At 45.5% G+C, this 26,299-nt stretch overlaps 1 protein-coding gene across 10 annotated transcripts in view; it reads right to left on the bottom strand.

Annotated features, from left to right (window-relative positions):
• RAPGEF2 (Rap guanine nucleotide exchange factor 2) overlaps positions 1-26,299 on the bottom strand; it is a 1,671,940-nt gene that overhangs the window by 827,918 nt on the left and 817,723 nt on the right. The window contains exon 1 of one of the 10 annotated variants that reach the window (XM_069631354.1): positions 13,560-13,738. The exons of the other annotated variants lie outside the window; for them this stretch is intronic. The gene's annotated coding sequence lies outside the window, so the exon portion shown is untranslated. Of the gene's footprint in view, positions 1-13,559; positions 13,739-26,299 lie in introns of those variants that run through there. 10 annotated transcript variants of the gene reach the window in all.

The following is a 26,299-nucleotide window of genomic DNA, read 5'->3' as shown; positions in this document are numbered from 1 at the left end:
GTCAGGATCATGCAACTGTTGTTAGAAAGGAAAGATTTGCTGGCTCTTATCAGTTTGCAAGTATAGGCGGTGGTGGAGGCCAGGGATTTTAACTGTTTATCAAATGATAGTGGAATCCAGGTAGAAGCCAAGGGTTTTTACTTCCTTGGAGACCCTAATAAAATTTCCGTCAATGTTGAAGGAGGAAAATTCCTGGCCTAGTTTTTGGATGTTTATGTGTGAACCCAAGATTATCAGCTCTGTCTTGTTGTCGTTCACACAAAAGCCATGAGTGGCCATCCATGCTTGAACGATGAGATGAACAAGTTACTTCTTACCTTGTAACGTTCTTTCGACGGGATGTTCCTCCGATGTATTCCTCATCTTAGATATCTCCTTCCAGCTCTGCTGGCCTCGGAAAATGTTTCTCTCTAGAGGGCGCTGCGCGTCGACGTCCTTCGAGTCGATGTCCCTCGACAGCCGCCGTATCGACGCCAACGTCATCCTGGCTATAAAGGCCGCGCGCAGCGCCCGTTGCTCAGTTCCGTTTTGTAGCCCACAAATATGCTTTCTGGACTAAACTAATCACCCTGAAGGAGCGTAAGCTGCAACAACATGGGAAGTAGAACTGCGGGGATGGATGGGAGGGTCGATGAGGAATACGTCGGAGGAACATCCCGTCGAAAGAACGTTACAAGGTAAGAAGTAACTTGTTCTTCGAAGCGATTGTGTCCTCCGACGTATTCCTCATCTTAGATATGCTCCCATAGCAGTATTCTATTATTGGAGGAGGGAGTACTGACTTCATGCTGTCTTCTATTGATGAATAGAATGCAGTACAGCCCTTCCAAACCTAGTCTCTTGACTAGAGGAGGAATCCAAATTGTAAAATCGTGTAAAGGTATGGACAGACGACCATGTAGCGACCGCACAGATGTCTTTAACCGGCACACCTCTTTTGAGGGCCGATGAAGCTGCAATACCTCTGGTCGAATGAGCCCTAAGGTTTTGAGGGGGCTTTTTTCCTGCCAATTCATAACATTCCAGAATGGCTAGGATGATCCATCTGGAAATGGTCTGCTTAGTTATTGGTAACCCCAGCTTGTGACCTGTGTAACCTACAAACAGCTGGTCTGCCTGTCTTATCCTGGCTAGTCTACTGATGCAAAAACTTAAAGCCCTTCTAGGGTCTAGCCTGTGTAACCTCTCTTCCTCTTTCCCCGGGTGAGGAGGATAGAAAGATGGTAGGGTAATCTTCTGAGTGATATGGAATTCAGAAACCACCTTTGGGAGGAAATTAGGCTTCACTTGCAGGACAACTTTGTCTTTGTGAAAGATAGTGTGAGGGGGTTTACAAGAAAGAGCTTGTAATTCGCTCACCCTTCTAGCAGATGTAATTGCTATTAATAAAACAGTTTTAAGGGTAAGGAATCTTAACGAGCAAGAATGGAGTGGTTCGAACGGTGTGCCCATCAGGAAAGTTAGGACTAAGTTTAAATCCCATAGGGGAACTTGGAATGGTCTTGGGGGATAAACATTGGTTAACCCCTTAAGAAATTGTATTACCAAGGGTAACTTGAAATAGGATGGTTCTTCCGCAGTGCGCTTAAAGATGGATAGCGCTGCGAGATAGCCCTTAATGGTGCCAACTTGAAGGCCTGAATTTGCCAAATATAGTAGGAAGGACAAAACCATTGGTGTACCACATGAAAAAGGGTCGATATTGTGTTCTCTACACCAGCGGCAAAATCTGTTCCAACGTCAGCGGTATAAAGACTTTGTTGCTGGCCTCCTTGCCGAAAGCAACACCTCCATAACATCATCAGGGAGGTCCCAATCCTTGTACCTCAGCCTTTCAGAAGCCAAGCGTGAAGGTTGAGGGTTTTGATGTCTGGATGGAGAACCTGACCTCCCTTCTGTGAGAGTAGGTTCTCTCTGAGTGGAAGTCGAATTGGAGGGCAGATGGACAAGTCTAGAAGGTCCGGGTACCATGTTCTCCTGGCCCAATCCGGGGCAATTAGGATCATGGTTCTCCGGAATCTTCTCAACCTCCTGATCATTTGAGGAATGACAGGGACCGGTGGGAACGCGTACAGAAGCGGAAACTCCCAGTCCACTATGAACGCGTCTCCCAGAGCTCCTGTTGGGGGAAATTCCCTTGAGCAGAACAGGTCGCATTTCCTGTTGAGGCTGGTGGCGAACAGATCTACCTGAGGGGTTCCCCAAAGGGCGAAGATCTCTTGAAGGACTTCCTGAGCTAGCTCCCACTCGTGGGAGACTGTGCTCTGCCTGCTCAGAGCGTCCGCTGTCAAGTTCTTCTCTCCGGCTAGGTGAACTGCCGATAGAGAGATTCCTTCTTGGATTGCCCAAAACCAGAGCTGCATCGCCTCTCTGCACAGGGGTAGTGATCCTACGCCTCCTCTTTTGTTGAGGTAATGCATGGCCACCGTGTTGTCCGTCATTATCAGGACGTTCTTCCCTTGTACAGCTGGCAGGTACGCCTTCAGCGCAAGTCTGATGGCTCTCAGCTCTAACAGGTTGATATGTAGTCTGGACTCCGATGGAGACCAACGACCGCTGATGGTCAAGTCGTTGGCGTGGGCTCACCACCCCGTGAGTGAGGCATCCGTGACTACTGTTATCTCCGGCCAGGGTTGCCAAAACTGTTCTCCTTTCACAATGTTCTCCTGACAGGCCCACCACTGAAGGTCTCAAGCTACTCTGTCGGGAACCTGAAGAAGATCTGTCATTCTCCCTGAGAATTGTGACCACTGAGTCCTCAGTGCCCACTGGAGGGATCTCATTCTCAGGCGAGCCTCTGGCACTAGGAAAATGCAGGATGCCATGAGGCCTAGCAACTTCAAAAAGTCGAAGGCTGGGAGACGTTGGGCATGTTGGAACTTGGTAACCATCTGTAGAATATCTTGAGCCCTCACCTCTGGTGACGAGGCTTTTCCCACGGAAGTGTCCAGGATCGCTCCTATGAACTGGAGTCTCTGCGATGGTATCATTTGTGACTTCTTTAAATTGAGGGAGAAGCCCAGTCTGTGAAGGGAGTGGCACACGTGATTTAGCTGGATCTGAGCTTGTTCCGAAGAAACAGCCCTGATCAACCAATCGTCCAGGTAGGGGTAGACGTGAATCCCTTCCCTCCTTAGACTTGCCGCCACTACCGACATTAACTTGGTGAAGACCCTCGGGGCGGAGGTCAGCCCAAATGGCAGCACTCGAAATTGATAGTGAGAGTTGCCAATTGCGAACCTCAGGTATTTCCTGTGTTTGAGATGGATAGGCACATGGAAATAAGCGTCCTGAAGGTCCAGAGATACCAACCAGTCCTGGAACTGAAGGGCCTGGAGGATCTGAGAAAGAGTGACCATCTTGAATTTGTCTTTCCTGAGGAATTTGTTCAATTCTCGCAAGTCCAAGATGGGTCTCAGTCCTCCGTCTTTCTTCGGAATGAGAAAGTAAGGGGAGTACCAGCCCTTGTTCCTCTCCGCTACAGGTACCGGTTCTATGGCACCTTTCTCTAGCAGGTCTAAAATTTCCTGCAAGAGGAGCGGATCTGGAGCTTTCTGAGAGCTGATCCCGGGTGGATGACTCTGAGGTATACGTAGGAAAGGTAGGCAGTAACCTTGGGCAACTGTTTCCAATGCCCAAGCATCTGACGTGATAGCCTGCCATACCGCCAGATGTTGAGTCAACCTGCCTCCTACAGGTGTCCTGTGAGGGAAGTCCTCAGAGTGGTTTTGGGGCGGCTGATGCAGATGCCGATGGTAAAGAGGCACCTGCAGTTGCTGCGGCTTTTGAATATCTACCTCGTCCACCTCGATAGTTCTTCTTTGTCCCCTTTGAGCCGGTCGTCCTCTACCTCTTCCGAATGCGGAGTAGAAGCGAAAGGACTTTCCCCTCGCAGAGGTTCCTGTGGGACGAAAAGGCGTCTGACGGATTGCAGCTCCTAGGGATTTTGCTGCTGCTTTTGAAGTTTCTCTAAACTGTCATCCGCCTTTTTCCCGAACAAAGAAGAGCCATCGAATGGCATGTTCAAGAGCCTGGCTTGCACATCTGGGGCAAAACCAGACTTTCTCAACCAAGCGAATCTCCTGGTTGTTGTACTTGCCGCCATTGCTCTGCTGATACTGTCAGCCGAATCAATGCCCGTCTGGAGGGATTCGCACATAGCGTCTTTACCGTCCTGTATAATATTCAGGAATGCATCCCTTTCTTCTCCCTCCGGGATGCAGTCACCCGCTGTAGAAGCACACTCCCAAAGTGTATGGCTGAATCTAGCCAGGGTGCAAGTAGCATTAACAGATTTTAACGCCATGCTACATGCTGAGAAGACTTTCTTTGCCATAGCATCATATTTTTTATATTCCCTGTCCTGTGGGACGGTAGGATAAGCCGTCTTGACATCGGACGAGGATGCTGCCTGTACCACCAGACTTTCTGGGGATGGGTGTTTAGACAAAAACTCCGGGTCTGTAGAGGATACCCTGTACTTTGTAGACAGTTTTTTATTTACTGCTGGTACGACATCTGGGGTTTCCCAGTTTGTCATGATCTTCCTCTGAAGAGCTTTATGAAAAGGCACCACAGGATCCTCCTGTGGGCCTTTGTCAAGAATATCCGTGAGGTCATCTTGTTGGAAAGATTGTGAAGGTGCAGACCACCCCATAAACTCTGTGATCCTCTGTGGCCATTAAGGCTCTATAGGGGGTTTCAGCATGTTCCCCCGGGTCTGGCCTAGCAAACTCCACCTCAGGGGAGGTGTCTAACCCACTTGCCTCATGTAAGGAATCATGAAGATCCTTTAACCTGCGTTCTTCAGAGGAAAATTCCTCTCTAATTGGGGTTACAGGTCCCTGCAACTCAAATGTGTCTTCCTGTTCAGACAATTCACCCTCTTCCAATATTGAGGACATAGTCCTCAATTGTTCTGAACTCATAAAGGGTGTAAACCCCATTTCCAAGGCCGAGGGTGCCGAACTTGTCATAATCGGCCTCGAAAACGTCGATGTCGTTGACGCCGACGTCGAAGGCTTCGAGCGTGGCGTCGAAAACAAAGGCGGAGGCCTCGAAGACCTCGACAGAATTGGGATTCTACTCGACAATCTCGAAGCCATCGACGTCGAGGGTCTGGGGATAGACACTGGGTGTGTCGTAACCGTGACTTTTCTTGGCGTCGACACCGGTGTCGAAGCTGGCGTCGAGTCGACAGACTCGTGTGTCGAAGGTCCCTTCGACAACGGCGTCGAAGACATCGACCTCGACGGAACTTTCGTCGACGGCGTCGACGGAACCTTCGAGGAAGGTTTGGAGGTCATAGTCCTGCTCGAGGGTTCGTGACGCACTCGAGAGGTTTCCTTCGCCGGGTACTGCGACTCGCAGCGTTTTTGACCTTCGGGTCTTTCGACCAGAGCATCGCTCTCGGCAGTCTTCGAGGGGGTCGAGGCCACTTTCTCGAAGACACTCATCATATTTTTGCGGAATTCCTCCCATTCAGCCCGGGAACTATGTTTCGTGGGGCACGGGATTCTCTTTGGCGAAACAGAGGAAGACGGAGAAGGGGATCTTCGACGTCTCCTCTTCGAGTGCTTCGATCTCGAGGAGTGATGAGACCCACTCCGAGATCTGGAGCGCGAATGGTGACGAGGAGACGAATGTCTCGACTTCGTCGACGAAGAAGCTTTAAAAGTCTTGCCTTTCTCCAGCTTCCCCCTACGCTCCTTCAGGGCCTTAGCTGTCATGGACATACAGTCCTCGCACTCCGAACAATGGTGTTCAGCTCCCAAACACCACAGACAAACTCTGTGAGGGTCAGTCAGCGACATCTTTTTCCCACAATCTCGGCATTTTTTGAAGCCGGATCGAGGAGTTGTCGGTTCCGACGAAGAAGCCATCGAGTACGGATCGAATAACTCGAGGTAAATAGGTTTAACCTGACAAAACTGAGCAACGGTATTCCGAGGCACTGAGTACGCGCGGAAAAACGGAACTGAGCAACGGGCGCTGCGCGCGGCCTTTATAGCCAGGATGACGTCGGCGTCGATACGGCGGCTGTCGAGGGACATCGACTCGAAGGACGTCGACGCGCAGCGCCCTCTAGAGAGAAAAATTTTCCGAGGCCAGCAGAGCTGGAAGGAGATATCTAAGATGAGGAATACGTCGGAGGACACAATCCCTTTGAAATACTCTGTTCACCAACTCTGAGTCCTTACTATGATCCACAGAAAGTGGGAGGAGAATCTGTGTATCATCTGCATAGTTACTGTAGGCGATACCCAGAAGGTCCAGATCGTCGAACAGGGGTTTGGTGAATATGTTGTATATGGTTGGCAAGACACAAGAGCCTTGGGGAATGCCACATAAGATAGGGGTAGGGTCAGCTGCACCCGATGGGGAAAATACTCTCATTGTTCTCTCACTGAGGAATGATTCTAACCATTTGATGGCCTCAGGAGAGAAGTGGGCAGCAGAGTCCAGGTGTCTGCAAAGGACCTTATGGTCGACCAAATCAAATGCAGCTGAGAGATCGAGTAAGAGCAGGAGTGCTGTTCTCCCTCCATCTCTCAGCTCATCAATTTGGGTCTTTAAGTCGATTAGGGCAGTTTCCGTTCCGTGTAATGGGCGGAAGCCAGATTGTCTAGCTCCTAGGAGCTTGTGCAGATCAAGGTGTTTTTGTATCTGGATATAGGCAGCTTGTCCAGTATTTTGAGGGGGAATGGCACTGTGGTAATGGGGCGATAGTTGGTCGGGATGAGCGGATCTAAGGACTGTTTTTTGACGAGTGGGAGCACCCAGGATTGTTTTAAATTAGCTGGGATAGCACCTGATGTGAAGGAAGCATTAATTAATTTTGAAATGAATGGTGAGAGGTCTCTAGCGGCATCTTTTATTAACTGTGCTGGGCAGATAACGCCTTTACAGTTGGACGGTTTGAGCGAGAGAATGATTTTTTCAACTTCTAGTGGAGAGGTTTTGGAAAAATGAAATTTGTTGTTGTGCCTCGAGTGAGTCACTGGGTGGTGAGGTATTGGGGATATGCTGTAGATTGAGCAGATCTTTTTTTTGCTGTATTTTGGTTTGGAGTGTACTGATTTTGTTTGCTAGCACATTTTAGATATCTGTGCACCAAGTCTTATCCTTGGTAACTAAGTCTGGTATAGCTATTGGTGACTAATTCTTTCATTATGGAGAAAAGTTCTCTCATGCTGGAGTTTGAGTTGGTGATGCGTTCATCATAGGAGTTCTTTTTGGCAAGGTACACTTCATTTTTGAAGTGTGAGGAAATAGAGGTTAGTTTGGCTTTGTTTTCGTCTGAGGGGCATTGTCTCCAGGAGTTTCACTTTTTCTTTTTAGACGTCGTAGGTCTCTTAATTGGGGCGTGAACCATTTGTTAAGGTACGCTTTGGGTTTACTTTTTCTAAGTTTGAGCGGGGCAATTTTGGCCAGTGTGTTGAGCATGATATTATTGTATTCCTGGACTAGAGTACTGGGGTCTAGGTTGTCAGGCAAAGTGTTTAGAGTGGGTAGGATGGCAGGGATAACTTTGTCCACTGTAATACTTTTTTTATTTCTAGTTAGACAAGGTGGCGCTAGCAGTGAGACCGTAGGAGAGGGTCTGGCTGTTGATAGGTTAAAGGCCACAATTGAGTGATCTGTCCATGACTGAGGAGAGATGGAGGAGATAGAGACTGTGCAGTTGTAGTCCGCTATCCAGTCCAGTAGTCTCCCTTTTGAATGAGTGGGTTTATTGACTTTCTGAGACAGGCCTGAGGCGTTGATGATATTGGCTATATCTGAGGCTTGTCTGTGCATAGTATCATTAAAGCCTAGATTGAAATCTCCTAATAAGAGAAGCTGAGAGGTTGGTTTAAGTTTGTTGGTAATTAGACTATACAAGTCCTCCTCAAAGGTACCGAGAGGACCTGGGGGGGTCTATATATTAGGTGGATAGTGAGAGTTTGTGTATTGTTTATCTGGAATTTAACAGATGTTTTCACAGGATTGTAGTGTTTGAAAAGGGCTGTTCTGAGAAAGAGGCTCAATTTTGAGATAATAGCGATTCCGCCGTGGGCCATCTCGGTCTTGTCTTGTTATAGAGTAACCTTCTGGGATGGCTAACATTAACGATGGGCCAGCTGCATTGTGTAACCAAGTCTCGGTTACCGCCAGGAAATCCAGATTATTTTCTGTAATTAGATCGGCTATGTCAAGTGCATGGGCGATAAGGGATCTCACGTTGAGAAGTGCTCCTCTAAGTGGTGATGCCTCTTTTGACGTGTTGACTTGGCTGGGAATAGTTAAGTTGGTGTCTGTAGACTTATGCTTTTGTCTCTTAATTTTGGTGGCATTTGTTATTTCAATCTGATTTGACTTTTGTAGGTAATTTGTTTTCAGGTTGGTTGGCGGTATGGTTCTTCTCAGAGGTTCATATAGTTTTGTGAGTCTTGCGCGAAGTTCAAGATTTCTATCTAGTAAGGTGCGTGGGAGGGAGGTGATGATTTCACCTATGGCCTAGTGCTTTTAGATTGAGAGGTGGTAGAATTATTCATCACTAGGTTAGGCAGCGTATGTGAGATAGGGTCTGACGCCGAGGAGGAAGGCGCAATATGGTATTCCTGGGCTGGGTCATGGTGATAGAGAGTAGACTAGTAGCTATAATGCTATAGTACAATGATGGATACAACAGTAACCCCCCCTCCCCCCAACTCCTTCACCTTCAGAGAAGTAAGCACCCCCGAAGTGCTCCACATCATGGAGCACATCAAACCATCAATATGTAAAGGTGACATATGCCCAGCTAACTTAATCAAAGACTGTGCTACAACACTTGCCCTTTTCATCACTTCCTTCATCAACGCATCCTTTGCTGCCAACACCGTCCCAACCACCCTCAAGGAAGCTTGGGTACGGCCCCTACTAAAAAAAAACTCCCTCAACCTAGACTCTCCCAACAATTACCACCCCATCACCACAGTGCCATTTCTACTGAAAATTCTAGATAAAGCTGCTTATCTACAGATTTAAGCTTACCTGGAAGCGCACAACATCCTCAGAAAAAGAATCAGGTTTCCGCCCCCACCACGGCACAGAATCTGCATTACTTGACCTCAAGAACCAACTACTCAAAAACATGGACAAAGGCAAAACCTCACTCCTCCTACTCCTAGACCTCTCAGCAGTCTTCAACCTGGTTGACCACAAGATCCTATGTAAGCATCTCACCGACACAGCCCACTTCTCTAATGAAGCCACCGCATGGATCACCTCCTTCCTGGATGGTCGAGCCATGAGAGTTTTCGCTGACCAAGAATCTGCCCTACCGTCACCCATCGTATGTGGTGTCCCACAAGGCTAATGCACCTCCCCCACGCTCTACAACCTCTTTACCCTCCCATTATTCAGCGACCTCGAAGACTTCGGCATAGCCTTCACCAACTATGCTGACAACACACAAGTTCTCATTCCCCTAACAGGCAACTATGACCAAGACCAAAAAACACTGCAAGACATATATGCCCACATCCAGGCTTGGATGGCAGTAAATGGACTATGTCTAAATGGGGAAAAAACGAAATACTACTAGCAGGCCCCAAATAAGCCCTAAAAAGACTTCACAACACATATATCTCTTTCATCATCGAGGACACAATCATTACAACTGCAGCCTCTGTGAAAACTTTAGGGGTGTACTTAGACTCCACACTTTCCATGGACAGACAAGTCGGTGCCATCTCATCAGCACCAGCTCTCACCTTGAAAATCATAAATGTAGTAAAACCATATCTATCACAAATGAACCGACTCAATATTGCCAGAGCCACAATATGTTCAAAATTAGACTATTGCAACATCCTGCTCCTCGGCACCTCTACACATAAAATCAATCGCCTGCAAGTAGCACAAAACAACACCCTCAGAGCTGCTCTCAGCATTGCCAAGAGAGAGCACATCACCCAAGCAAGAAGGGATCCACACTGGCTCCCAGTCAAAGAACGCATAACATTTAAAGCTCTCACAATCACACATAGATGCATCACCCAAACCGCACCAGCATACCTAGTGGAAAGAATACACCAAGCACCAACCAACAGGCCAAAACGCAACAAATACTCACACCAACTCTCAATCCCAGCATTTAACAGAGTGAAAGCTGGTGGATCCAGCATTGAATTTCTAGCCCCAAAAGCTTGGAACTCGCTACCGCCCAATCTGAGAAGCGAATAATCTCTCTCCACTTTCATGAAATCGCTGAAAACAAGGTTGTTCAACTACCTCTCTACTGCCTGCTTGCCTCTCCGCCCAACTGTTCCCTTGTAACCATGGAACTATGGGCTGCTAACCTGTACTAAGTTGAATGTTCTGTTAACAGCGCCACAATGCCTCAGGGCCGCTGGGCGCTTTATAAATCCAAATAAATAAATAATCTTCCCCACTCTTAAAAGTACCAAAGGCCATAAGAAAAGTATCAGTACCACAGATGGTGGCTCCGAGTACTAATGGTGATGAGGTACAGCGCAGAAATGATGTGCCTGGGCCTACCTGGCTGCAGAAATGATGCGCTTGGTCCTACCTGGCTTGGAGATGGGGTTATTAGTGGCCCTGCCCTACACCGAGAGTGGTATTTAATGCTATCGTGAAAATCATATCGGAAAAGCAAGGGCCATCTTGTCCACCTGAAGTTGACAATAACCCTGCTTGCCACAACACCACACTACATACTCAGTCTCAGGCTATGCTTTTCCTTTAACATTGTGAATTTTTTGTTTTATGAAACATTTGAACTTCTCTTTTACAGAGCAAATGATAGGTCACTCATGTGGATCATAAAATATACGGACACTGCCCTGAGCAACATCGACTGGAACAGCTGCACAGAGCCTTGAACTGAACACCTGATTCAGAGCCTTTTCATCATATGTATTTATTTGTGTCCAATCATGCAGCTAACCTTTATATTTTACAGACCTTCATCTCACTAATGTCTCACTTCAGCAGTAACAACAATGCTGTATTGTTGCCCATTTTGTGTCTTGGGTGCAAATGACTTATAGTGACATTAAAACTATTAGTACAGAAATGCTAATCATATATGTGTGTTTGCTAATCAAGAAATGTTTAATTAGCTAACTCTGCTAATCAATTTTTGAAAACTAATGTATGTCTTGGCTTTATGATCTGAGAAACAGAAAAAGCAATTCATACGTTTGAGCAATTAAACAAAGTTTAAACAATATACATGACTTTGAAGAATGAATATAGCACAAATGAATTGAGAGTATGTTATTTCGATTAATTGAAATATATGTTGTGTTAAGGTCGTTTAGTTTACAGTGTTTTTACAGAATGCACTGTATTCACTTGGCTATCGCAAAATGAACTAAGATAACAAAAAAGTATTTTAAATGCTTTCCTTTTCTTTTTCCTGATCTTTCAATGTGGTATTCAGATGTACAATTAATACATTTTGGAAAAGAAATGACCATGAGCATTCCTCCTTTCTCTTTGAAGCAGCATTTTGCTTACTACCTCTTTGGTTTGACATGTTGAGCAACAAAGAAGGTTGTGGCAAACTTGCAATACTTTGTAGGGGCACAGTACAAACGTTATTTATGTGGCAATTTACCCAGCCGGTATAACCTCCTCCCGGCAGCCAACTAGGCAGTTTTTACATTTTCATCAGAGGAGAAACGTACATCTGAAAATGTATCCAACACAGACCTTTGTGTTGCCATTTATTTAAGCCCAGAGTTCCAGACAGCCTTTCATTATGTGCTTCATGTTACCTTAGCAAAGCATAAGCTTGTCACTCACATAAGATCTGGAAGAAAATACCCAGAGGCACTAACTGCAACACTGCATGCTTTCCCAATATTCTGTACCATAGATGGCACCATCATGTGGCATAGAAACATATTTGCGCTGACAGCCAACAACCAGTGGCCTGGAGCAGGATCATGGGCATTTAGGAGCATTGGCATATGATGCACCGACTGACAAATACGTGTGGCTCTCAATGTGAATATCAAAAGCGCCGAAGACCTTTTTTATGCAGTGCAATGTACACCGCATAAATTCGGGTTATAATGCATTGGGAGACAGTTCAATGCTGAATATTCATTGACAGTTTTAAGGACATCTCAAGGTGATTGCCAGGTTAATTTCTTGGGGATTTCATGCTGATGTGTGGGTATGTCATTGGGCATTTAGGGGCAGGACTGGACTCATTTTAGTAATGTAGGAGGCCAAATGTTCATTTAAAATGTCCTCTCTGGGAATGGCTAATACTTTACTGCTCATGAGTCAATAACTTGAGTGTATAACTGTAGTTCATACATTTTCAAACTTTCCTATTGCCAGATAAGACTATTGTACATCGATGGGAGTATGAATTAAGTCACGTCTTTTGGTTGCTGGTGGGTGTAAGCAGCCATTACTTTTGCCTGTACTATATTCAGATTGTGCTGTGCAAAGCATTTTGTGGTGTCCTGAACAGGGGTCAAAGTTGCTATGTGCAGATACCATGGTCTTCCTCTTGCTGTCTGCATAGTCATAGCAGTGACTGTAACGTGAGCTCCCCGCACCCTCCGCTTTGAACGTACAGGAACGGGCCACACATGAACACACCATACATATCCCATGCTCCAATGGGGTGGAAAAGATCGGCTTAGCAGTGGCTCAACTATTCTCCTCGCCCCTTGCCATTCTCCTCCGGGTCTGGCAATTAAACAATTCCAATTTGATAGCTCGCATTAACCGGAGAATGTGTGCAAAACTCACTTATTTAGCAACCGGCCTGGTTCATTTACACCTCAACTGCATTGGGCAAATCACATATTGCAAACAGCTGAACTGGGGCAAACAGAGTATTTTGACTCAGTCGTATGTATAGTTCAATTGGCCTTAACGGTTTGTTGGGGGTAGACTAAGCCAGCCCAGGTGTTGGAGCACTGTTCTCACTGTTTGTGGTTCAAATTAATATTATGCAAACATGTCTCACAATTAAACGTATGTTATCAGTCAACATAGGCTCAATAGCAACATTTTGGATGCTGGGACTTGTAGTTTAATTTCTCTCAGAAGTATGGGTCTACAAGTCACGGTGTTCAATGTGCTTGCAGGCCTGGTGGGCATGCAAAAGGTGGGACTAAGACACGGGGGCTTTGGCAAACACGCCCGACAAGTCCAGCTATTTCCTGAAATTTCTGAAACACCCCCATCCACCATGGCCACAAAGTTGCATGAATGCTGTTCAAAAATGATTTTTTTAACATGGGTGTTAAATTTGTGCCCGAGTGACACTTCTAAACATGTGACCCCCAACATCAAAGAGCGAGGACCTGATTACAAACACTACGAGCTCGTTTCCCATAGCACGATTTCAATGGCTCCGGCATTCCCAGCAGAAGGAGTTACTCTCTTCGTGAGGGTCCGCATGACACTTGCTCATCACTTTGCAATGAAAGTCCGACCATTCATTTCCACCACTGAAGCAATACTGCGCGAATCTGCCGGGCTCGTCTGTTCGGCAAAACAAAGCATGCCGTGAGGAATCAATCGGGCGCCACCCTTACCGATCCCGCAGAGGCAGGAGCAGCCATGCTCGGGGCTCCCGGACGGGCCAGTGTTTCAGGGTCCGCAGCCCGCCGCCTCAGCATGCTCTTCCCGGGGCCAGGGCTCCTCGCCAACGTGCGCCTGTCGGTGCCGCGCAACGCCGGGGCTCTCCACAGTCCCACGCTGCCGTCGCTCGCCTTCCGTGTGGTGCGGGAAGGGCAGGGAGGAGTGGAGTGCTCGTTCCCCGAGAAGTCTCACTTCCTGCCGCTAGGGAGAGGCCCACCTCCGCTGGCTGCAGCCCAGCGCTGCACATGGGCTATGGGTGCCGCTTCCGCATACCGTGGATGCTTCCAACAGCTGCTCTTCATCCATGCCCTTCATTCATCAACAATTCTCCCACACGTAAGTCCAATGGGGCAATTTACCGTATCAGATCCCGAGTTTCCCATGGTCCAGCCTTGCCAACCGTTCCCGTCCCTCCACCCCCCTTGCAATCCCCCCGAACAACCGATGACAACCGGGGCAAACGGCCATCGTGTGATGACTGGACGGCGGCCACTGACCATGGATGTGAATACACGCAAACTAGGAAACCGGCACATCCGAGCAGCTATGTAGTGGCGCATTTATCAACCTCTCTCGACATATACCAATGCTGCTTTTAGGAAAAAAGCGCTGCTACTGGACTTGTTTTACAGTGTCCCTTTTTTGGTTTTAGGTAGTATAATCCGAAACTATTGCATTGGACTAACAGCCAGGCGGGAGATGGGGTTTGAGGAGGGACAAAGCTTTTAGGTGTTGCTGGTTATTAACCCACTTAGACTGCACTTTGCCATGCTAATCCATATGGCAATTCCCAACCAGTACCCACCCCTCTCTGTCCAAAACACATCCTCTTGGGATCTCTTTGAGCTAACTTTCTAAAGCAATAACATCGTACTTGGGGCTGAAAGTGCCTGCCAGTGTTATTTCAAAGCAGTCTTCCGAGACTTTGTGGCTTAGTTGGAGCTGTAAATGGGCCATTGGTGTAATAGCAATGTCTTAACCCTTTGTGCCATCAGCCACTTCATTTATCAACCTTATGCATGCCTTTCACCACTGAATTAATGTTCAAAACAAGCATTGGCAAAGCAGCTTCTGCTTGTCTGTAAGTAGTAGGCATTGGCCAGGCACCGCTATTATATGCAAAGGGGAACTCACATGATTGTTCAGCTGCTACCATTAATGGGCAGTAAGTATCATTACGTCAGTGTTTGGCAAATGCCTTATACCATGCCTACACAGAAGCCCAAACCATTGCCAATGCTTGTTTTTACTTTGTCCCTTCTAAATAGCCCTCTCTGCATGGAAAGGGGATATTGCAGCAGTGCTGCTATCACTCTTCCATGACAAGCTAGCCTATCTTGAATGTTCCAAAATGTGACATGCCAGCATACACGAACATCTTTACCTGGAGGTGGGTGATAGGGCCAAAGTACATTAAGTCACTAGGAACACTTACAATCGGGAATAGGGAAAGGAAATCAGGCAGATGCAGACGACCGCTGACCGATGCCACGCTTACAATGTTTGCTAAAAGCAATGGTACTAAAGGTGGTGTATTTTTGCTCCGTGTCCCCACATAATCTACTAAAATAAGCCTCTAGCTCCGAGTTCTCTTATCAGCAATTGTATTTTGAGGGGGGTCTTAGTGGGTCCAACAGAGACAGACAGTAGCAGTGTGAAAGTTATACCCATGTAATGGAAGGTCCAGTCAGTTAACCAAAAAGGCACAGGAGATGCCACTTCTCTTGAGCGCATATAATATCAATCTGTAGGAGTGCAGTTTTGGTCTGCCAGTGAACTGAATAACAGGCGGTGGCCGCCTTGTGGTCGCTGACCCAAGAACTAATGCCAGGAACCTCTTGTAGAAGCATGGCTGCTTTCTATTAAAAAGGCTGGGCGATCTGATCACCCAAGACTAGATACCCATCTATGAGTGGCACATGTTTGAGATAATATGGATTTAATAACTAACAGTTGATAAGACAATCCCTGCAACCGGGATGCGGGAGCCGGCCCATCCAAACGAGGCCCACGACAAAGGCCCCGTCTACCTCTGTCCACCACGGTACGCTGCCAAGCTGCCTCCCGTTATGCTCTGTGTGCCCTCTCTGCCCCCGTTATGCTCTGTGTGCCCTCTCTGTCCCCATTATTTTCTGTGTGTGCCCCCTGCCTCCCTGATGGTTTTGTGCACCCCCTGCCCCGCCACACTTTCGGTTAGTTGGAGTCCTCCCCTGCACCCTGTGATCGTTATGTGCTTCCCCCCTCCAGCTACCCCCCTGGCCCTTGTTATTGATGTGTATGTTCCCCTCCTGCTCCCCTTGAATGGTTGTATGCGCCCCTGATTGATTGTGGCCCCTCCCAATGGTTGTGCCTAACCCTACACCCCCCCTTCTTTTGGTCTCCCTTGATTGTGTTGTACCCCCATTCTCCCCCTCTCCATACGCTAGCATCTTGTTTCCATACTTACCTTCTGATCTGTACGATAGCTTCCTCTCTCTGTCCCCCCTTCTTCCTTCTCTTCTCCCCTCCCCTCCCCTCTCTTCCCCTCCCCTACCCTACGCTTGTTAAATTCCGGCACTACCTCAATTGCCATCAGGCATAGTAATCGTAGCCTCCTGTCTTTTCATCCCCCTTCACTTTCCTCCTCCCCACCCCTCTTGTTAAATTCCAGCACTACCTCAATTGCCATCAGGCATAGTAATCGTAGCCGCCTGTCTTTACATCCTCCTTCCCTCTCCTTCTCCCCACCCCTCCTCTTGTTAAATTCCGGCACTACTTCAATTGCCATCAGGCATAGTAATTGCAGCTGCCCGTCTTCTCCTCTACCTTTCACCTTCCCCTCCCTACTACTGTTCATTAGCACTTTATCATCTGTCGTGTGATCTGTGATAGTAGTTGTTTGTCTCTCCCCCCTTCCCTCCTTGCCTCTCCTCCCAACCCCCCCTCCAGCACTATTCTGTATCGTCGACAGACCTAGCATTGTAATTGCTTGTTTTATTCTTCTCCTTCTCCTTTGTCCATACCCCCCTCCCCCTTCCCCACCATTTGACACTTCCCCGGCACTATGTCAATTGCTGTCAGGCATAGTAATGTAATTGATTGTTTTTGTCTCACTTCCCCCCTCCTCCCTTATTTGTTACTTGCACTATCTTAAATGTCGCCAGGTTGATTAAGATAGTTATTTTTCACATTCTGAAGTGTTTAAAGGACCTGTAAGAATGTAACTATTTCTCCCATGTTCCCTCACTCTTTGAATCGCTTTGAAACACATTGTGTAATGGTGCTATACACAATCAATTCAATTCAACACTCATAGCATACACAGACACGTTCACCAACATGTACCTCCAAACCGAATTGCCACATGCAAGAGGACTTGGGCAAATCGGTTCCATAGCTTTAAAAGACAAAAAAAGCGTACATGTGTATTTCCACTGGGATAAGCGTCAACAGGAAACATAAGTCAAAGACTTATAAAGCAAACACGCATTTCACTTGAATAAGTGTACTCAAAGACAATTTGTATAAAATTTAAATGAGTGCAGTTTCTTAACTTGGGAAGTATGGCTCTTTTAATACAATCAAATTCCCCCCGCACCACCCCCCACACATTGCGCAATGTTCCAAGAAGATTCCAAACCAGTGCCAAAGGTAAGGTCCTCCTGGTAGCTAGATTGATCTCTATACAACTCCCACCAGTTGATCCTCCAAGCTACCAGGATGACCTTACCTTTGGCACTGGTTTGGAATCACAAACACCTTGGTCCCTGAACCATAGGACTTGACACCTGGTTCACTAGCCGTGGCCACAAATACACCAGACTCTGGTGGGGGACGCATTTGGTTGCTTTTCCCTACCACATACAATCAGGACGTGTTGGGGTTTTGTTTTTCTTTTTTCTTCCTTTGTCCCGTTTTTTATTAGATAGACTGTTTATTCATCTATATATTTTGTGGATGGTTTTTGTTTGAAAATGTTCATTCCTTGCCAACACTTGAGTGTATGTCTTACACTATCTGATGTAATTTATTATGCACACTAATGGTCACTGATTCTTTTGAAAGTGTAATTTCTGTAAATACTCCTTTTTGGAGACAATAACTGCAAAATTAATAAAAAGCCACCAAGCTATTACAGCAGTTTTCTTTATGTATTGTTTTTTGCTCCAAGGCAGTAACACTGGATGCTTCGGGGTAGCCTGAGATATCAAACTAATCAGATATCCAGAGTATTTGGGTTCTACATTCATTGTTATACAGGCAAATTAGCCTTAAGCCTTCTGTTTGTAAAGAACCACACGGGAAGTAATAGTGTGTGTAAAAATATTTTTGTCGGGATGAGGTCAGTTCCTTGTTCGTATAATAGCATTTTCGATGCCCTTTACCTGACCTTCCCAAGACATAGGGCCTTCCCTCCTGTTTACTCGTGGTACCTTATCTGTGCAGCTCCTATGATTGAGAGATGTGCTGCTAACATGGATACAAAGTTATCACACGCGGGTAGTAATTTTAAATACAAAAAAGTGCACACTGCAAAAGACTGGGAAAATAGATTGGACTTTTGAACTAGGGAATAGGCTGCCATGGTGCAGCACACCAGGGTCACGCCAAATGCACTCGTTTACTGATTAAGAGAGCACCTACATCTCCTTCACACGCTGCCAGTACAGCTTGACCCTTCTATCACCTGTATCCCACTTCACAAGCACAACGCTCCATCACTACCCTCCAATAAGGAATATCTTCTTTTACAGCCCCCTTCCTCTACAATTCCTGTTCCACCAGAACTAGCTGAGGACAAAGGCTTTACATATGTTCACCTCTAAATGGTGTACCTCAACAAAGTCACTCCAACCCGGATCACCTGACTTCACAAGGTCCTTACCCTCAATAATGCCATCAGCACAGCCATGCACAATACAGATTGTCTTCCCTAAGCAGCATATTGTGACAAAGCGAGTACCCTAGTGGGGGTGGGAGGCCTACCAGGGAGAAAACTCAAGCAGGTGCTACCCTTGAGGTGGTCGGTGGCAATTGAGGGACCCAATTCCTGCCCCTCCCTGTACAAGCCTGTCTCTATGCAGTCAACAATTTATTTTCTCATTCCATGCCTCCAACACATGCCTGCCAATATTTTTCAGTTCATTCCAGGCACAGAAACTTTGCTGTGCATGGAGAGTCACAACTGTGAAGAGCAAGAGCTATTCCAGCGACACCTGCACTTCCCAAAATGCAGAGGACGGAGACTTCCCATAGAAGAAATAACCTTCCAGACATACACAACCCCATTGGCTTGAGCCGGCAGAGAGAGAGAGAGTACCACAGAGCCAGCCAAACATGACAATCGGCTGAGCCGCTCAATGCGCACCAACACAGAGCGAGACACTGCGACAGCAGTGCCCGTTCCTTTAGAACACCACAGACTAAAATCAGGGATGCACACAGAATTTACCATCAGGACGGAAAAACATGGGCCCCCAAACACAAACTTGAATGCTTCCCCATTAGGGCTGCCATTGTTCAACAGCGGACCTACATAGAGAAAGTGAGAGGGGCTTAGCCCTATGCAAGCACACCATCTCTCCTGGGCTGGGAAGACAGGGTCAGGTTGTCCAGGGACATAGTGCTAACCAGAAAGGAGGAAAATAAAAAGAAACCACCGGAAGTAGAAAGTGTGTGAAGTTCGTGTGAAGTCAGATAAGGTGGTGGACCAAGAGATCAGCAGGAGGAAGGAAGGAGCAGCAGATTGTGGAGGCGAATTTTGTGGAAAGTGAGGTATTGGATAGTGAGTGCAAGTGGTTCTGCAGTGTGAGTGTACGTGTTAGTGTGGCAAGTGTGGTTAAAGTAAATAGTGTAAGGGATGATTGTGAAGTGTTAGAGTGAAAGTAAAGTGTGCGACTAGTAGTAGCGGGAGGGAGGATTAGTGGTAAAAGGGAGCAGTGGTAGTAGGAGGGAGGAATAGTAGTAAGAGGGAGTGGAGCGGAGGAGGGAAGAGTAAAATCAAAGGGTGGTGGGCAAGGGCTAGAAAGGAGTGAGACATCAGAGGGACAGTAGAATGGAGGGAGGAGAGAATACAGGTGGGTGGATTTGGAGGAGGAGGGTAATAAGAGATAGAGAAGAAAAGGGAGAGGAGAGCAGGAACATGTTAGACTCTAGAGTGAATTAAGTAGGGTATTCCCCTGTATAGCACTAAACACTGGATAGAGTAGGGAGAAACTTTAAATCCATCATAAGACAGAGATTAGACAGTAGGGGTTAACATTCTCCATATACTAACCCTGGGCCAAGATACCTGGGCTAGGGAGGAGGGGCTTTTTCAAGACATGAGAGGGGGACAGCCATAGGACCCACTGAAAAATCAATGATAACCCTTGAACCACCTCTGAGTCTTGGAGTGTTTGCTGTGCCATCTGTACCAATATATGAAATGCTTATGGCTGATTGCCTTTATGTGTGGACACCAATGAGAACAATTAAAATGAAAACAAAATAGAGTGGGTGTGCTAATTTGATCCATCATTGAGAGTTTGGAGAAGTAAGAACGTAGATGAGAATGAAAGCAGAACTTCAACATCAGACTCCAATGGCCAGAACATAGACCACTAATGTCAGTCAGCCATATCTCACATTTAGGCCAATTGTGCGTGTCAGCCATATCTCGCATTTGGGCCAATTGTGCTAGTCAGCCATATCTCACATTTAGGCCAATTGTGCTAGTCAGCCATATCTCACATATAGGGAGGGGGGGGGGGGGGGGTTATTAAATGTACTACCACTAACAAACTGTACTAAAAACTCCCCCCTCTGCATACACCTCTCAAACTCTGCACAACTATACCTTTACAGCACCACAAACACAACATATTTCACAACACTACAGTGACTAAACAAATCAGACAATCTCGCTAAACAACACATGGCAGCAACCAACCGAAAAACACACCTACGCTCAGTGACCGGTGTATTCAAACTGAAGATGCCACAACAAAGCTCTCTTGATCTTTCAATCCTACTAACATAACCGCCACCCTCCTTGCATTACAGATCTGCCAGAGAGCCAAGAGACCACGCAACAGTGCGTGGTATAAGAACCTTTAAGATAGCTTAACTTCAAAGGACTATCATGCCTTATTATGGAAATTACATTGTGCAACTACTGTCTTTAGTAGATGTTTTTAACGTTAAAATGTTTGGAATTACTGGGTAAATAGGGCTCAAGTATTTACTGCATTCTTGACTATAAATGTAAAATGCAAGAAACAACTGAAAACTATTGTCTTTGCTAAACCTGCTTTTTAAAGCATCTGGTCTCCTACACATGTGCAGAACTGTGTACACCAGTACTGTACAACAGTGTGCATTCAAGTATTCGACCACATCCAAGAAATCCACATATTAACCAAATAAATGGATCAAAACAAGGAAAACCATGGCACGGTGGACTGAAGTCGAGACATCTGTGGCTCTTATAGTTGTTTGTGTACATGGTGAGCAGAGGCCATCAGAGCCTCTAGACAAAATGTAATGCTTTACCTTTACAGGGAGGTGGAGGACATGGCAGAAACCCATGTATGTAGGAAAAAACAACCCTGGTGCAGCTGTAACATTATATATTGTGGTACAGAGAGAACACACAACAATCACGCAGATGTGACTTGAAAACACCCTGACTGCAATCGATAAAGAGAAGTCCCAGCCTTCAGCCTTTTGAACCAAATAGAAATCTTTGTTAATGAGTGTGTAATGAGTAGCAAACTGCACATTGGGGGTCCAGTGCTGGGCACAATGGTATATGCCATTACTGCACCTGGACATGTGGGGTTTAATCAAAGGCCCCAAAAAACAGAACTGAAGGGCCCACAGAAAATTGACCTGCCAGCCTTCAAAAACGTTCACGCTGAAAACGGGCCTATTTAGGCAGACTATGTGGGTGTCTTTCTGTAGCTGAAATCCAGAGAAAGCTGAAGATTTTTTTTTAATCAGCGTGCAGAGTGGAAAAGCACATCGCATTGCTGGCTGAGAGATAAATGCAGCATTGTCACGGAAACGGACGCCCATCAAAATGTGGTGCACTATGACAACTCAGACCCTCTTTTCAGCATAAAAACAAACCGCAGATCATTTAAAATGTATTTGATGAAGGACTGAAATAAACCGCCATGTACTTTCAGCTGTCCTATTTAAAAAACAGTGCTGTGTGAAAAGAAAGAAGAAATCCACTGATGCAAAAGCAAAGTGAACACTGATCAGTGAAATACACAGTATTTAAAGAATAAAGGCTGATGTTAGGAAATGCAATATGTGAGTTCATTCAGCCAAGGACAATCTGTGGGTCTCTGGGCGGCATTCGCAAATGGCTTCCCCACTGCAAGCCTGTTGGCCTCTGGATCTGAAGAGGGAATTCTTTTGAAGCTATTACATCCCACCTATTTCCAACTGCAACAAAGTGTGGCCTGTCCTTAAGGGTGTTGAAAACAAACTTCTCCCATGGCCAGACCTGTTATGTCTGAAAGCTCATTTCTTTAACGTGCTAGTGGAGGTTAAAAGTCGGTATTTGGAGAGTAAATAGCATGTTCACAACTATTATGCTTTTATAAACATTAAAAAAGGCCACATACCAGTGCAACATGGTGTGGACACGGCTGTCGTTTAATTTATTTCCCCATGATTAGCCGAAGCGGAAAATATATACATTATGGCAGTTACTAGTAAATTACAAAGTTTTGCCACATAGCTATTTCTGGCTAAAGTTGACATAAGAAAAAAAGGGGTAATTTCAAATGTGAGTTACCATAATTCTGTTCTAAACTCATGAAGCAATCCTTAGGCAGGAGATGGGGTTGGAGAGAAATGGGAAGGACCAATCAAAGGTGCAAGAGTTCTTGCAGGGCAAATCTCATATTGAAATAGTGATGGTGTCATCACTGGTATATAAAGTGGATGCACTATAACAGGTGAACGCTGCTAAAATTACTAACAGGGATAACTGCACAAAGATTACCAGGAGACAGCTGCCAAAAATCACCAAAGGAGATCTACCAAAAATGTAATCTGGGGGAAACATTGAAAGAGCAGAAGATTTCTATTGTTGGGGGGGGGGGGACTAGCAAGCATAGGATGTGATTCTTCACTGGAGCCAGAGAAAGACAAGTGCTGTGGGGTCCCATTGACTCAAGTGCTAGTTAGAATCCTGTTTTTTCCCCTACAAGCGAAGCAGCTCGGTCCCTGAGAGCCAACCCCAGAGATTTCCAAAAGTAAGTACATTGTCCAACAAAACATCAGTGGGGGATTTCTTTAATTATCCCATTCCCTTTCATTAGTGGGTTATTTGGCATTAGTGAGTGGGGGGGGGGCAAACTGAGTAGATCCTTGGACTATTTGGCTAAATATAATTTAATTAATTTCCATTTAGCAGAATGCTCTTGTGTATGCTGGGTGTACGCTGAAAACTATAGTCTGTAATTTAATTGGGTAATTTTATTTTTCCTGTTGACCCCGACTTCTTTATGGAAGAGGGGTGTAAGAGGGGTGTCCTTGTCGCTAAACTAGAACAATCCCTGCCAACTTCCCAAACACAGGCCTTTAAGTGGAGGGGAGTCTGAAAATCCAAAATTCCTAAATGATCCCAATTGTTACTGTCCAATTTCCTGAAAACAGGCCTTTAGGTGAGGGGGGTCTGAAAAACAAATTTCTAAAACTGTACCCACTCCCTAGACCTGGCCTTTGACTAGAAGGGTGCTGCATGTAATTGATGGTTTTGGGGCTGGTTGGTGACATGCTTGCAAAAGTGAGACCTCCTGTATCAACACTGTAAATCAAACTGCTAGCCTTTTTAGGCCCGCAGGAAAATCGAAATTGCACAGCACTGCATATGTAAATTGATTTTGTTCATGGACCAGTGTTGATTATTCTTTCAATTGAAATCTATATAAAGTAAAGTATTGCGATTTGTGAGCCACAGAGATGGTGGCATGTGTAGTTTTAGTGTGATCTCCAGTAACTGTAATTACCTGTAATTAAAATAAATATACTTTCTGTACACCGGCGTGGATCATGGCTCATTGGTGGCACAGGGGGAGGAATCCAAGGGGCATGATATGAATCTGGACTAAGGCTGAACAAAGATCCATTAAACAGTTTGTTGTGCAACAACTTGACTGGGGAGGAAAGGAAATCCCTGTGTTGAGCGTGACCACTCAATTAACCGTTACAGCACATGCATGCTTAAATTGCATTAAAACAAATTCAAGGCCTTGTGCAGAACAGGCCTTCATGCAAAAGATTTAACTTTGGATGGGTGTTATTTGTAACTTATAAAGTCAAGCGTATGCCCAAAAGGGAAACAATAACACTAATGCTGATGAGATGAATCCAGTACAGTGGAAATGCCTATATCTGAAATATTTTAGGGGCCCTTCTCAAGCAGAGAATATGTTCTGTGTTACTAACAAATTGTGACAGGAGGTTCCATAGAACAGCCACTTGGTTAGAGAGAGAATGCCTGCCCCATTTGGTCAAACACCCCCAAAGGGCCGACCAGGGATATATGTTGAGCATTTTTCTACTATGAAACACAGACCATCTAAATGAAACACATAAGGACATGCATCTGATTCACACTGCCAAAGGAAGCAGTGTAGTTGTTTAGGGGCTCGCAACACATGTGTTCTTCATGGCAATTTCAGCAAGAGCATCGGTGCAGAGTTTTTAACTCAATGTTTTTTTAATACAATACTTTGGAAGCCAAAGATAAACTGAGTTACAGTAATCCATTTTAACAGAGATGTAGGCATGGATATCAGTTACCCCATGTGAAAAGAAGTAGTAAAGGAGCAGTTGTCACAGGTATTTCAGATGAGAAAAGCAAACTTTAAATATTTTGGTTTTCTGAGCAAAACAGTGAGATTTCTAGCAAACAATACTCTCAAATAATTGGTACAGGGGATGTTCGATGGGCTGATTGCCAGACAAAAGAGTTCCAGGCGTTATTTGGTGTGAAACACAGTATTACCTCAGTTTTTGAGACATCAAACCTGAACCATTTGGCATGTTCAGAAAAACTAAGCTAATACTTCAGTTTAAAGTACTAGCAGAGACATCTTTATGCGTGTTGCAAGACAAAACCCAACAATACACTTTCATCACACGGAAAGAAACTGCATGCAACCTTAACTGACCTCTGCCTTTATAGGTCACAATGATGTACCAAAAATGAAACCTACCAAGAACCCTCAGGAACTGAAAGTGTTCAGCCTGTATCATGGAAAGGGGGCCTTCTCCCACATTCTGTCTATGCAAACCTCTACACAGCAGTCAGGCATCGATGCAGGTGGTCAAACTGATCACACAACCATTCCTTCTGAAGGTTACCACCAAGAGGTGCTTACCAAACACTGCTTTCAGAGCACCACCTCTTCAGATGGTCCATCTTGGACGTTTCGGTTTATATCAAGTACTAACGAAAGTCCTTCCCACAGAAAAGTGAAAGACGGCAGTTTGGAGGTACACAAGAGGTTAGCCAGTGGTTGAGGGGGGAAAGGCTTAACAAAAGTGCTGATCATGCTAACTCCTGTGGTAATCCACAGTTGACAGTAAAGGTACCAGATTCTGATGGCTTAAGCACCAAAGCCTGGGTTTGGTCTGTCATATACCAACTAATTTAGCAAAGAGTTAGTTCAGGGATGGAAAAAAAATCAGAGTCAACTGAAGATGGACTGATCAAAACAGCCTAATGCATTACACTGATCTAGAAGTTTTAGCGCACCGAAACCTCTGCCATATACCATCCACGTGATGTCGTCCATCTTAGCAGTGATCACAATCTCTGGTTTCGTACTGGGACAAAATCTATCTGGGAAGAAATGTGTTATTTTCCACATCACAGACACAAATATATGGCTACTGTTCCAATATTTTTATTAAGAATGGAAAACGAGAGCAAGGACAAAAGCCCACAGAGGATTTGGGAGCACTAATGCACGCTACAACTTGGTTGGAACAAATCCAGATATTTACTACACGGTTTACAAAGATGTCTCAGCCTATCACTGATTACATATCTAACACTTTGTCAATTCAAGCTGGACAGGGATCTCTGGGAGGACCCAAGATTTGGCCATCTTAAAAAGTGACTGACAGTTTGTGATGGAGGAACAGAGCCAGTGCTCCAAATAAGATTTTGAAGTGGGTGCATTTTACACTGTATTTTTTAAATTTGGCAGTGAAATGATTTTCAGAGAGTAAAAAAAACAAAAAATGACATTCAATTCATAATCGTAGTATTTCGTAACTGAAAATAAATACTTGTTATTCATGTCCATTGAAAGATGGATTCTCATCTCTTGAGATAAGGCAGCAATCCCACTAGAGCCTTTTTTCTGCGTCACTACGTGGGCTACTGATCCAAACATGCCCTTCGAGCTGTGTGGGAAAGTGTGGGGGTTGGGGGGAGACAGGCTCCTATGCGTCCGTTTCCTGTTTTTGTTGGGAGTATTTTATTTCCTATTTTTCTTTGTTGCGAGTATTTGCCTATTTTTAGGTAGTAATAACGGCTGATACGTCCTTTAGCTGTAGGATTGGTCAGAGCTACAGAATTGCTTGGGAAAGGTGGCAGAGCCTCAGCAAGTAATATTGTAGCAAGATAAAGTCAACTAGTTAGTAATAAAGAAGGTACATTGCATAATGGTGTACCCATATAAAGTGTGGAGGACTGGCG

The sequence above is a fragment of the Ambystoma mexicanum genome, chromosome 6q (assembly GCF_040938575.1).
Source record: "Ambystoma mexicanum isolate Mex_15411 chromosome 6q, UKY_AmexF1_1, whole genome shotgun sequence".
In the NCBI taxonomy this organism is placed as follows: domain Eukaryota; kingdom Metazoa; phylum Chordata; class Amphibia; order Caudata; family Ambystomatidae; genus Ambystoma; species Ambystoma mexicanum.
The sequence above is the reverse complement of the archived record's forward strand: the minus strand, read 5'-3'. Positions and strand labels throughout refer to the sequence as shown.